A 12495-nucleotide genomic window follows, 5' to 3' on the forward strand; every position below is an offset into this window, starting at 1 on the left:
ATCCCCAAAAGACACATCTTATGAGAGTTTGGTCCCTATTACAGCAAGATTTTAGAGGAGGAGCTACTAGAAAGTGATCGAATCAGACCGGGCTTGGTGGCACATGCCTGTAATCCCAGTGTCTAGGGAGTCTGAGGAAGGAGAATTTCAAGTTCAAAGCCAGCCTCAGCAAAAGTGAGGTGAATAGCAACTCAGTGAGACACTGTCTCTAAATAAAATACAAAATAGGACTGGGGATGTGGCTCAGTGGCCGAGTACCCCTGAGTTCAATCCCTGGTACCCACCCCCAAAGTGATTGGATCAGGGATTTGACCTCATCAACTAATTAATCCATTGAAAAATCGAATGGACTACTGGAAGGAGGTAGAAAATACAGGTGGGGGGCATGACTGGAGGAAGTATTCACTGATAGCGTGCCCTGAGGAATATACACCTCATCTCCTCTTCTCTTCTCTTCTCTTCTTTCTCTCTCTCTCCCCCCCCTCCTTCTCTTCTTCTCCATTTCCCTCTCCCCCACCTCCCTTCCTGGATACCATAAGCTGAGCAGCTTCCCTCTGCCACACTCTTCCTCCATGATGTTCAGCCTCACCTCCGGCTCAGAGCAACGGAGCAAGCAGACCAAGGACTGAAAGAAACCTCTGAAACTTGGAGATAAAATAAATCTTTCCTCTTTTGTTATTGTCAGGTATTTTAGTCATAGCAATGAAAAGCTGACTAACAAGATTAGGACTATAAAACACACACACACACACACACACACACACACACACACATACACACATTGCAAAACACACGTTTCCACATGTTTTAAGTTCTCCTGGGTTTTGCGCTTCAGTGGTAGTTTCCCTGTAAACACACTGGAATCAGGCTTTTTGTTATATAATTAGCAAATCATTGGGACAGGAAAGACTGCATCTGAGAAGAGCATAGTCCCACATGGGTATTGTCCCTGTGCCATGAGGTGTATTTTAACTATCAGTATCATCGGTACCCAGAGAATAGTCTAAAAATCGTTTTAAAATAATGGAAAACAGGGGCAGAAATGAGGTCACGTGCTGGTGGCACTGACACAGAAGCTTTCTGCTATTGCAGTTGTGGGTTTCTCAAGCCTCCTGGGGACAGAAACTGAGTCTTCCTGTACCACATTTCACCTCACAGAGACAAGGTGCCTCATCACTACCTTGAGCTGAACTAAACGGAACTGAATACATATTTATTTTCTGTCCTGTAAACACAAAAATAGCTTCTCACCAGTTAACCAACTGGTAGAAAGAAGATCGGAACGTAGATTTCCGTGTCACCATTCTGACCACCATGATCCTAAAAATGTCTAAGTCACACATTTCAGAAACAGGAAGTTTAAATAGAGCATGATTTTTCTTTTATCTATTATCACATCTCTTATTATTATCTCTAAATTGCTCTCAACACTCCAGATTGTCTATTCAACATTTAATTATTCTTATTACACCCAAAGCAGTCTGAGTTCGAGAAAAACACGAAATACACAATTTAGAGAAGGAGGAAAACATGACATTCAGTATTATCTTATTTTCAGAAAATAATTCTGCATGCATGTAGAGCTTACGATGAACTAGGGAATAATTTAACTTTATGACCCTCATATTCAGTTGTTAATTACTTTTTTGTTGTCCTCAATATATTCTATTGCATCAATGGGAAACTATAGTAGTCCTCCAGTGACCAAAATTATTCATATCATAATATTCATATCGATAGTTATGAATATTAATTAAAAGCTTTGTGTCTTCATGGAAAACCATCTACTTCCTACTTCAAAGACATTGAGCTTCAGTGCTATGAAAAATTTACTTCAGTTAAAATTTTCAGAACATTCCAGTCAATAAGATCATGAGTTCTTTGTTGTTGTTCTTCAACTCCTGGAAAGACAAACATTTTTAAATAAAGTAATTGATCTACAACATTTTGCCCATGAAAGAACCTATTTCAAAAGAAAATAAGTGTGCCATATCTGACTTAGGGAAGAAGATATTACAGAAAAAAAAGCTGTTTAGTTATTAATGACTTTTAAACTACAAAGTGAGCAGAAGTTGGGAGGATCAATCAACCATGCTTGCTGGGTGCCCAGCCTCACGATGCTGGTGCACGTAGTGGGGTTATAAATATGGAAGAAGAGTTTTCATAATCTTGCACGTGCATGCTTAGAGCAAGAGTTCAGGGTCTACTCGTGTGCACAGGTGTGGGCGCTCCTGGGAAAGCACTAGATTCAAGGAGGGGGACACCCGATCCCTCTCACATGGGCTCTGCTCCTCTCTTTTTCTTTCTTTGCCCTTTGAGAACAAAACTGGCAACCAGACAGTAGAAGGCCATCAAAGGCAGCCTGTACCTGAATATGGTGCAAGACAGTCCTTCGTTAATCTTGCTTTTGCTTCCTCCTAAAATGAATTTAGTTATTTTAATAATAGAACAAAATATGTCAGAATTTAATCAAAGCAAAACTGAAGTCATTTTATTTTAAATATGTGCTATTCACCTTTGCCAGGAAGAGGGTCTTTGATTCAAGGAGATTGAATCAAAGGTGGTCATTCTTTACAAGTAGAATTATTATAGTAAAATATTGTATGAAACAAAAATCAAAGAGAAAAAGTCAACACCCCTGGGTGGGTCAGTGTCTCCTCTCCCTGTCTTGAATCTGTCAACTTACTGCTAACTTAAAGAGCCAAGCCCAGAGTCTCCCTTGGTATCTGAGAGTATTCTGGGGTTTATGTTCTCAAAGTGCCTGATCTGACCAGAGCCTTTTCTGAGTCTCACTTGGACCCTCCTCTCTTCCCCCAAGGCCAGGTCACTGCAGAAGCGGGGTTTGTTACCCATTCCTTTCCTTAAGATCACTGCACATTTTGTTTACAGTATAGAAAACTCTGCTCGAAGTTGGGGAGACTAAAGGAAAACATCACAGAACAGCAACAAAACCCAAAAATTAATATTCAGCCTTTTGCTTATTAAAATGTTTCCTAGCCAACAATGACAAGTGTTGGCAAGGTTCTAGAGAAACTGGGAGTTTTGTTCATTGATGGTGACAACGTACAATGGGAAGCCACGTGGAAAAACATCTTGGCAGCTCCTCAAAATGTTAAATACAGAGTTAGCGTATAACTGGCAATTCCACTTCTAGGAATATACCCAAGAGAAATGAAAATATATGTCCTGTTGGAGAAAAAAAGTTTTTTGACACTTGTTAAACTAGCAAGGAAGACTTTATGCTGTAAGTGTGGAGAGTATCGCCATAGAGGAGATCCGGCTCAACTCGTAACATAGCAAAGGCAGTTGGGGATTTATAGCCACTGAGCAGAGTGAGGGGGTGGACAATGACTGAGGGCAACCATCGCAGGTAGGGAGAGTCTTGCTAGGATTCTCCCTGAAGGTCTGTCAAGGTCTTACAAGTGAGAGATGGGGCACTTGACCAGATACCAAGGGTGGGGACATTCTTACTAAATTTATTTAGCAGAATTGTTTTGCTAAAACTAGTCCATTCAGGCCAGGCATGGATGATAAGAAAAAGACTCAGAGGAACCCCACTAAAGTTTGGTCAAGGAAAGAGACTTCGTAAATGCACACAAAAACTTGTATATGCAGGTTCATACCGGCTTTAGTTGTAATAGTCAAAAGGTAAAAGCAACAAAAATGTCCATGTCCATCCACTGATGAGTAGGCAGAATATCCATACCTGGACTATCACTCCACAGTAAGAAGGAATGACGCACTCATGCATGCTCGGACACAGGCGAGCCTGAAAACATTAGGCTAAGCAAAAGAAGCCAGTCAGAAAAGACCACATATTGCATGATTCCATTTGTAGGAGATGGACAAATACCCAAATCCACAGAGATGAAAACTAAATTAACGGTTGCCAGCAGCCGGCGGGGTGGGATAATGGGGATTGACTGGTGATAGTATATGGTTTCCTTTGAGACTAATGAAAATATTCTAAAATTAGATACCGGTCATGGATGCACAACCCTACAAATACACTAAACACACTGAATTGTATGCTTTAAGGGGGTGACTCTTGCGGTACATGAGTTACATTTCAAGAAAGCTGTTATTAAAAAATCCTCAGACATTTCCACAAGCGAGGCGCCAGATGCACCCTGATCTGCTCAGTCTTGGTTCTTTTCCTCTTCTTTTCTCCCATAGCAGTGGAAAATAATTATCCTCCCTTTATTATGGAGAGAAAATCTGCTCTCTCTAGTTCCTGCCCTCTGACTGCTTCCCAGGTTCTCTTCACTAATGTCCTCTGCTAACAGGTTCTGGCGGAATCCTACCTTCTTATACCCCAAACATCTGATGTGTCCCTCTCTAAAGAGAGGAAACGTCTATAGTCACATGTGACTTCAAAGTTGTGCAAGTTTTTTAACTCAATAACGAAACTTCTTATTAAAATGAAATATGTCTTCTGTTTTCAAGGCATGTACTTCCAGTAAGGTTATCTCAAATATTTTTTAAAACCCCAAACCAGGAAAGGTAAGAGAATTATCAAATAATAACTGCAAGGGAACTCTAAAAATACTTCTAATAATAAACACAACCAGATGACTAACCACACACTAACTAGCTAATTCAAAGAAGAACAACCATTGGGTTAAATTGCCACCATCAAATCTCAATTATTTAAGTCCTATCAGAATTTATGCTCTTTCAGGTTATTCTGAGGCCATATTAATGAAACATTAAACGTGTAAATAATGTACTACACTGACATGGACATACCATTAAAAAAAACTTAGTGGACTACGTACAATTAGCCACAAGATGCTTCTTTTAATGAAATAACAATGACTCTGATTGTCCAATCAGACCTTTCATATGCTGAAGACCACAGCCATGCATTCAGAGAGCCCCTAAGTTGAGCCCTAAAAACTTCAGACGGTACAGGGCTACAAATCAGAAGGACGCTGGGATCAACAAACACAGAAACAGAGCTGATGGTCCCTGCGAAGGGTAACAGCTATGAGGAAAGGTCATGTATAGCAGCTGCCCATCAATTATTTCCTCACTTTACTGAAGAAAGAACAATAGCCAATAGGAATAAAACTTAGAATTTCATTCTTCTCAGAAAACAAAACCAGAAACCCCTACTGTGACAGCTTAGGCAGACAGCGGCCCCCGCTGAAGTCCAGGAACCAAGACCCTCCACCCTCCCACTCCACCAACCTTGGGGCTTGGTTCTCCTGCTCCTGGCCTGGTGTTTGCCAGCCACAGAACCCCCAGGCGACACTTCAGACCAAAAGAAAAGGAAGACCGAAGGAGAAAAAGAACACCAAACCTGTCCCTGAAATCTCTAACAGGTTTCCTCTCCAGCTCATTAATCAAGACCATGTCAAGGGGCTGGGGAGACAGCTCAGTCAGTAGAGTGCTCACCTTGCAACTGGGTTCCATCTCCAGCACCGCAAAAATAAATAAATAAATAAATAAATAAATAAATAAATAAATAAATAAATAAAAAAGACCATGTCAAGTGGCTACCCCTTGATGGAATGCAACCTGGCCTATTAATTTTTTTTTTTTAAAAAACCAAGGTTCTCAATGAATCAAACAACGTTGCCCTATGTAAATTTATGATTACCCAAATGGTATGCCTTGACTCCATGTACAAACAGAGAAACAACATGTATCCCATTTGTTTAAGTAATAAAAAAAAATTTTAAAAATTAAAAAAACACAAAAAAGAAAGGTATTGTGTCCATCTACAACTAAAAAAATTTTTAAATACCTTCAAGAAATTAAATAAAATAGCTACATCTTTTCAGTTCTCAAAAAAAAAAAAAAAACCAAGGTTCTCAGAAAAAAAAAAAAAAAAGAGTAGAATGGATATTGAGGTAGGCAACTAGCATTGAGTTTTATAGATCTGTTCTCAGTGGTTGGCAAGTTATCTATAAAAACTCAAATTTTTATTTTTTTTAATTTTCATATTGGTTAGAACTTATCAACACAAATTTAAACACAGAGCTAGGTGGCCATCTTGTAAGGCAGCCATGCTTCGTCATCTTGTTGTCCCTGCCCAAATCCAAATGAGTGATAGAAAACTAATGCCGAAGACCATTATTCTAGTTGTCACAGACTAAGGAGAAAAGAAAAACAAGGTGGCAAGTGACGGAGCATAAAGGATGCATTGGGACAAAGGACAGATCCAGTGGCGTCCCAGCAGGCTGCACTGTGGGCAGATAAAGTGGTCTGCAGAACCGGTGGACAGAGACTCTGCCTTTGGGCAATCTCTTGGAAATGTACAGGTCCAGACCATGACAAAGGTGTTTGGAGCAGTTTTCTTGTGGCCTCCAGTGTTTGGAACCTAGGCAGTTGGAAGAGCCACGTGGTTAGAGAAGTCCGGCCCTCTAAATTGAGGCTTTTCATTAACAAATGTGTTTATTGCTGTTCCAAAACCACAAAAACCCAGAAGCTTTAAAATAGAAGGAAAGGGGAAACTGGGCCTACCGACATTACTGGGACTAGCAGAAAGCAGTTTTTTTCTCTAGCTTTTTAATCTAGTCTAGTGATTTCTGAAAATAAAAAAAAAAATACTCACTGGAACTGTGAACCGTGGCCATTTAAATATAAATATATATATATTAGATATATATATCTATCTAGAGATAGATATATATATATGAGATATATATATTATATATATCTCATATATATATATCTCACCAACTTTCAAGTCCCTTCAGAAGGGGCTGAGAAGTTGGATGCGCCTGTACCTCGCGGTCCAGGAAGGATGCACCGTGTGGTGGCTGAGTTCTTGCCCAGTTCCAAAGCATCCTGCCACTCCACCGTAGAGAGGGGTCCAGGAGTGGGTGCCGAGCATGTCATCGCTCTGCCTGAGTCACCTGTGGAATCAGACTGACCCGGTCCCCCGGCCCGGATTACCAAACGGTCTCCTAGAGCACGAGGCCTCCAATTTTAAAGCATCTCAGGGAAGGGCTCCCTTTATTCCCTCGATTCGGAGCAGTGACTTTTTGAATGCTCTCCAGCTTCCTGGAGGAGCATCGGTGGTTTTGAGCCCTGCTTTTCTACTTAAAGTCCCTAAAAGTGACAGATGCCAGTAGAGGAAGGACAAGCCACCAGCAGCAGAACGTGACAAGTGCCAGCTTCGCGATGATCTTGAAATGGCAGATTTTTCCGTCGAAGGGTCATCTGCTTGATGATCCCCAACACCATCCAAAACCTCCCCAGCCAATCAGACTCGTCTTTCTGTTTGAGCTGTCTTCATCTTTTCTTCCACAAACGCTCTGCAGACGTGACCTGGGGGACTTCTTTGAGTGCAGAGCCGGTCCTTGATCTCGGCCTCAACTTTTCTCCCCGCTTCCCACTCCTCTGCCAAGGGAAGAAACTCCCCAAAGCTCCACAGAGCCTTTAAACACCCAGCCTTCATTAAAATCCACACAGATCACCTGAGTGAAAGACGTTCACCAATTCAAGGCTTTTTCCATCACTACTTTTTTTTTAAATTTTTTATTTGTTCTTTTTAGTTGTACGTGACAGCAGGATATATTTTGACATGTCCTTCATACGGGGAGCATAACTTCCCATTCTTGTGGTTGTACATGATGTGGAGTTACACAGGTTGTGTATTCATATACAAACATAGGAAAGTCATGTCCGATTCATTCTACTGTCTTTCCTATTCCCTTTCATCCTCCTGTCCCCCCACTCCTCCATATCCAATCCAGTGAAACCGCCCCCCACACGCACACCTATTGTGAGTCAGTATCTGCATATCAGAGAGAACCTTTTGGGATTGGCTTATTTCACTTAGCATGATATTCTCCAGTTCCATCTGTTTACCAGCAAATGCCACAATTTCATTCTTTTTTATGGCTGAGTAATATTCCATTGTGTATATATATCACAGTTTCTTTATCCATTCAACTGTTGAAGGGCACCTAGGTTGGTTCCATGGCTTAGCTATTATAAATGAGCTGCTATGAACATTGATGTGGCTGCATCACCATAATATGCAGATTTTAAGGCCTTTGGGTATAAACCGAGGTGTGGGATAACTGAGTCAAATGGTGGTTCCATTTCCAAGTTTTCTGAGGAATCTCCATGCTGCTTTCTGGAGTGGTTGCTCCAATTCACAGTCCCAGCAAGGTATGAGTGTACATTTTCCCCCACATCCTTGCCAACATTTATTATTACTTGTATTCTTGACCATTGCCATTCTGACTGGAGTGAGATGAAATCTTGGTGTAGTTTTAATTTGCGTTTCTCTATTGCTAGTGATGTTGAACATTTTTTCATGTATTTGTTGACCAATGGTGTTTCTTTTTCTGTGAAGTGTCTGTTCAGTTGCTTTGCCCATTTTTTGATGGGGTCATTTGTTTTCTGGTGTTGAATTTTTTAGTTATTTTAGATTAATGCTCTATCTGAGGTGCAGGTTACAAAGATTTTCTCCCGTTCTGTGGGCTCTCTTCACATTCTTGATTGTTTCCTTTGCTATGAAGAAGCTATTCAGTTTGATACCAACCCATTTATTGATTCTTGATTCTACTTCTTGTGCTTTAGGAGTCTTATTGAGGAAGACTCCTAAAGCACAAGAAGTATGAAAAGTTGGGCCTACTTTTTCTTCTAGTAGGTCTCTGATCTAATGCCTAGGTCCTTGATCCATTTTTTAGTTGACATTTGTGCAGGGTGAGAGATGAGGGTCTAATTTCATTTTGTTACATGGAGATTTCCAGTTTTCCCAGCACCATTTGTTGAAAAAGCTATCTTTTCACAAATGTATGTTTTTGGCACCTTTGTCTAGTATGAGAAAACCGTACTTATGTGAGTTTGTCTCTATTTCTTCTATTCTGTACCATTGGTCTTCATGTCTCTTTTGGTGCAAACACCATACTGTTTTTACTACTACAGCTCTGTAGTATAGTTTAAGGTCTGGTACTGTGAGGCCTTCTGCTTTCTCATTGAGGATTACTTTGGCTATTCTTGGCCTCTTATTTTTCCAAATGAATGTCATGATTGCTTTTTCTAGTTCTATGACAAATATCATTGATATTTTAATAGGAATTGCATTGAGTCTGTATAGCGCTTTTGGTAGTATGGCCATTTTGACAATATTAATTCTGCCTATCCAAAAACATGGGAGATCTTTCCATCTTCTACATTTTTTATTTCGTGTTTTGTAGTTTTCATTGTAGAAGACTTTCACCTCTTTGGTCAGATTAATTCCCAAATATTTTTTGAGGTAATTTTGAGTGGGATAGTTGTCCTAATTTCTCTTTCAGTCGATTCATCACTGATGCATAGAAACACAATTGATTTGTGGGTGTTAATTTTATATCCTGCTACTTTACTGAATTCGTTTATGAATTCTAGAAGTTTTCTAGTAGAGTTTTTTTTGGATTTCTAAATATAGAATCATGTCACTAGCAAATAGGGATAGTTTGAGTTTTTCTTTTCCTATTTATATCCCTTTAATTTATTTCTTCAAATTGCTCTGGCTAGAGTTTCCAGGACTGCGTTGAATAGAAGTGGTGAAAGAGGGCATCCCTGTCTTGTTCCAGTTTTTAGAGGGAATGCTTTCAGTTTTTCTCAATTTAGAATGATGTTGGTCTTGGATTTAGCATACATAGCTTTTATAATGTTGAGGTATTCCATCATTAATTAACTCCTGGTAAACCTGAGCTTCTAGCTGAGTTTTGATTTTTCTGAGAGCCCAGAACATACAAGAAGATCCAGTTTATAACTGTGAACATTGTTTAAAATTTTGTTCCTTTTATTCCTTTTATTTCCCAGATTTTTAAATACCAAAACTGGTCTAAAATTTCTGTCATCTTCATTCTCAATTTCTTCCCCAAACTCTCCCAGAGGCCCTCAGTCACTCTTTTGTGTGACCCTCAGTCACTATTTTCTCCCAATTTCTTCTGTCCTGTGTTAGCTTTTCATTGCTATGACAAAATACCTGAGAAAATCAAATGAAAGGAGGAAAGGTTTATTTTGGTTCTTGTTTTCAGAGGTTTCAGTCCATGGTCACTTGCCTCTGTTGTTTCTAGGTCTATGGTGAAGCAAAAAATAATGGCAGGGATCATGTGGTGGAGCCTAGCTGGTCACCTCAAGGCAGCTGGGAAGCACATAGGGAAAGAGAGGGAGAGAGAGAGGAAGGGGCTGGGGAAAAGATAAAGTCCCTGAGGGCCCACTGCCAAGGACAAGACATGACACTCCTTTCAGCTCAACTAGGTCCCACCTCCCACACTTCCCACCACCTCCCAATAGTCCATTCAAACACGAATCCCTCCATGGATGAATCTGCTGGTGAGGTTGGAGCCCTCACAATCCCACTACTTCCCGGAACCCCGCCTCTGAACACGGCTGCCTTGAGGACCACACCTCAACCCGGGAGTCTTTGGGATACACTCCAGACGCGAGCCCTAACATGCCCTCTTTCTGCTTTCCTTTGTTGGATCAATATTGACAAGTGCACATCCTCCATTTCAGAATCTCCCCCACTTCCCTCAGCTGATTTGCCCCATCTGAACATAGAAAGAGAAGCAGGGTCTGAGTGAAGCCAGACAGGCATCTCCAAAGTTCACCCAGGCTTTTGGACGGGGAGAAGCATTCACAGGAACGCCTCTTAAATCTTTTTTCACGTGTGGCTTAGTGATACCATTTGGCCTCTGAGTGGTCTTTCACATGTGGAGACTCCCTGCCTTCTTGATTCACCAAGAAGCATAATTAAAATCAATTAAATGGTCAACACCCCAGTCACTGCAAGAGCAGGAATTGTTAATAAGGTGTTCGTTCAGAATAAAACCCAACTTTGGGACAAAAACCTGCTATGGGGTCTCCTCTTGAGCTACGTTCTGTTCCTGTTTCTATTCTTCAATAAATCCTATTCTTACACTCAAAAAGGAAAAAACCCAACTTTATTAGATGATTGTCTAAAGTCATTTAAAAAAAAAAAAAAAAGGAATCTAAATCCTGGTAGATAATTCACAAATCTCCAAGACGGCATAACCAGAGTAAGAGACTCTGAGTCAGATGGTCCCGCAGGCGTTTCTTAGCCTAGACGTCTAAGGCACCTGAGTAAATTGAGGTGAGTCAACCCAGAAAGATGGTCCAATGCCTGATGTCACCTTTGACACTCTTAAATCTTAAATCGCTTCTTTGCTTCATGGACTCGGAGGTTGAACCCAGAGATTAAGCGGCCTTCTCAGCAGGAGTAATTGGAGATATAGCTCACAACTGGCACTAAATGAGCCCTGTGGAGTTCAACAGTGAAGTTTTCCTAGGCAATACAGAGGGCGAAGCGCTACCGTCTGTGCGACATCATCCATAAGGGGCTGAGAAGTGGCCAGCCCGTTGGGCATCTCAGCAGAACTTACCACAAGCATCAGTGGAGACTCAGCCAGCCACATGTTGAAATTGGGACCAGGCTGCCCTTGTACCCATGTTCCACCCTCCTGTCCTGGAGCCTGAGATTCACAGCTGTAATGATGTGATTATTTTCTTCTTGTCCTTCCTTGTGAGCACATACCCTGGGGAGGGGTTAGGCTTCCTTAACCATCAGCCCAGGCTGTTTCTCGTCTTCTATAACGTTCTGCTGTCTGCTCCACTTAGAACCAGCCACCCTTCCAACTCCTTTGAATCCTCAATGCCTCCTGGAACCTTTTCCCACTTCAGCCTACAGTGAACTTCCTGCTCTTTGCTGTCTCCTTATTCTGTCCACCACAGCTTACTTGTGGCTGTTAACTCTTCTCTCTCCACAGCTAAATTCTAAACATGTAAGATCTTTGAACTTCAGAAGGCATTATTCTTTCTCATAATGACCCAGAGCTGCTTAGTCACAACTGAGGTTGACCCGAGGTTGGAAGAAAGAAGAAAGTAACAGGACAGAGATAGCGATTTTTTTGATAACGAAGCAAGAGGAGAGGAATGGGGCTATGGGCAGGGTCCAAGTAGCCAGCATGGACTGAACGGGTGGAGAGTCTGACAGGGGGCAATCCAGGGAATACTCCCCACCATCCAGTCCCTCCTCCTCTGACCTTCTGATTTCTTTCTTAACCATGGATTTGAGATGCAAATGTCAAGGTGTAGCCCAACACAATAATTTAACTCTACACCAATTTTTTTTTTGTATTTTACAAAAAATAATAATAATAGTTACCCTTTTTATTTACTTATTTATTTTTGCATTTTGTATGCACTTATTTTCCTGGTTCAACCAACCTTGGCCGTTCAGAAACCCAGAGAAAAATGTGTGTTTTCTCCGACTGCTTCATCTCAGAGCAGATGAGCCATTTCCGGTACAGAAAGGCTGTGCCGCTGCTTGCGTGAGATCTTAATGCTGGCCTGGCAGTCTCACAATGGTACCGACTCTCTCCTCTGCTCAGGAAGCACACCCAGGAACATAAGGTACAGTATTCCGGACAAGTTCCAAGTCCTTCATCTGTCCAGAAAGGCGCACAGTTTGACTCCCGGTCCTGTGTCACGAAGGGGCGCAGAAACTTTGCACATCCA

At 41.2% G+C, this 12495-nt stretch overlaps 2 long non-coding RNA genes across 2 annotated transcripts in view; one reads left to right on the forward strand and one right to left on the reverse strand.

The window, feature by feature from the left end:
- LOC306670202 overlaps nt 1–12495 on the reverse strand; it is a 53759-nt gene that overhangs the window by 20268 nt on the left and 20996 nt on the right. The window lies entirely within an intron of this gene.
- Nucleotides 96–12495, forward strand: part of LOC306670203 — a 505412-nt gene continuing 493012 nt past the window's right edge. The window contains exon 1 of the long non-coding RNA XR_013766345.1: nt 96–129. This is a non-coding gene — a long non-coding RNA (uncharacterized lncRNA). The remainder of the gene's footprint in view (nt 130–12495) is intronic.

This window comes from Sciurus vulgaris (genome assembly GCF_902686455.1).
Source record: "Sciurus vulgaris genome assembly, chromosome: 9".
Lineage (NCBI taxonomy): Eukaryota > Metazoa > Chordata > Mammalia > Rodentia > Sciuridae > Sciurus > Sciurus vulgaris.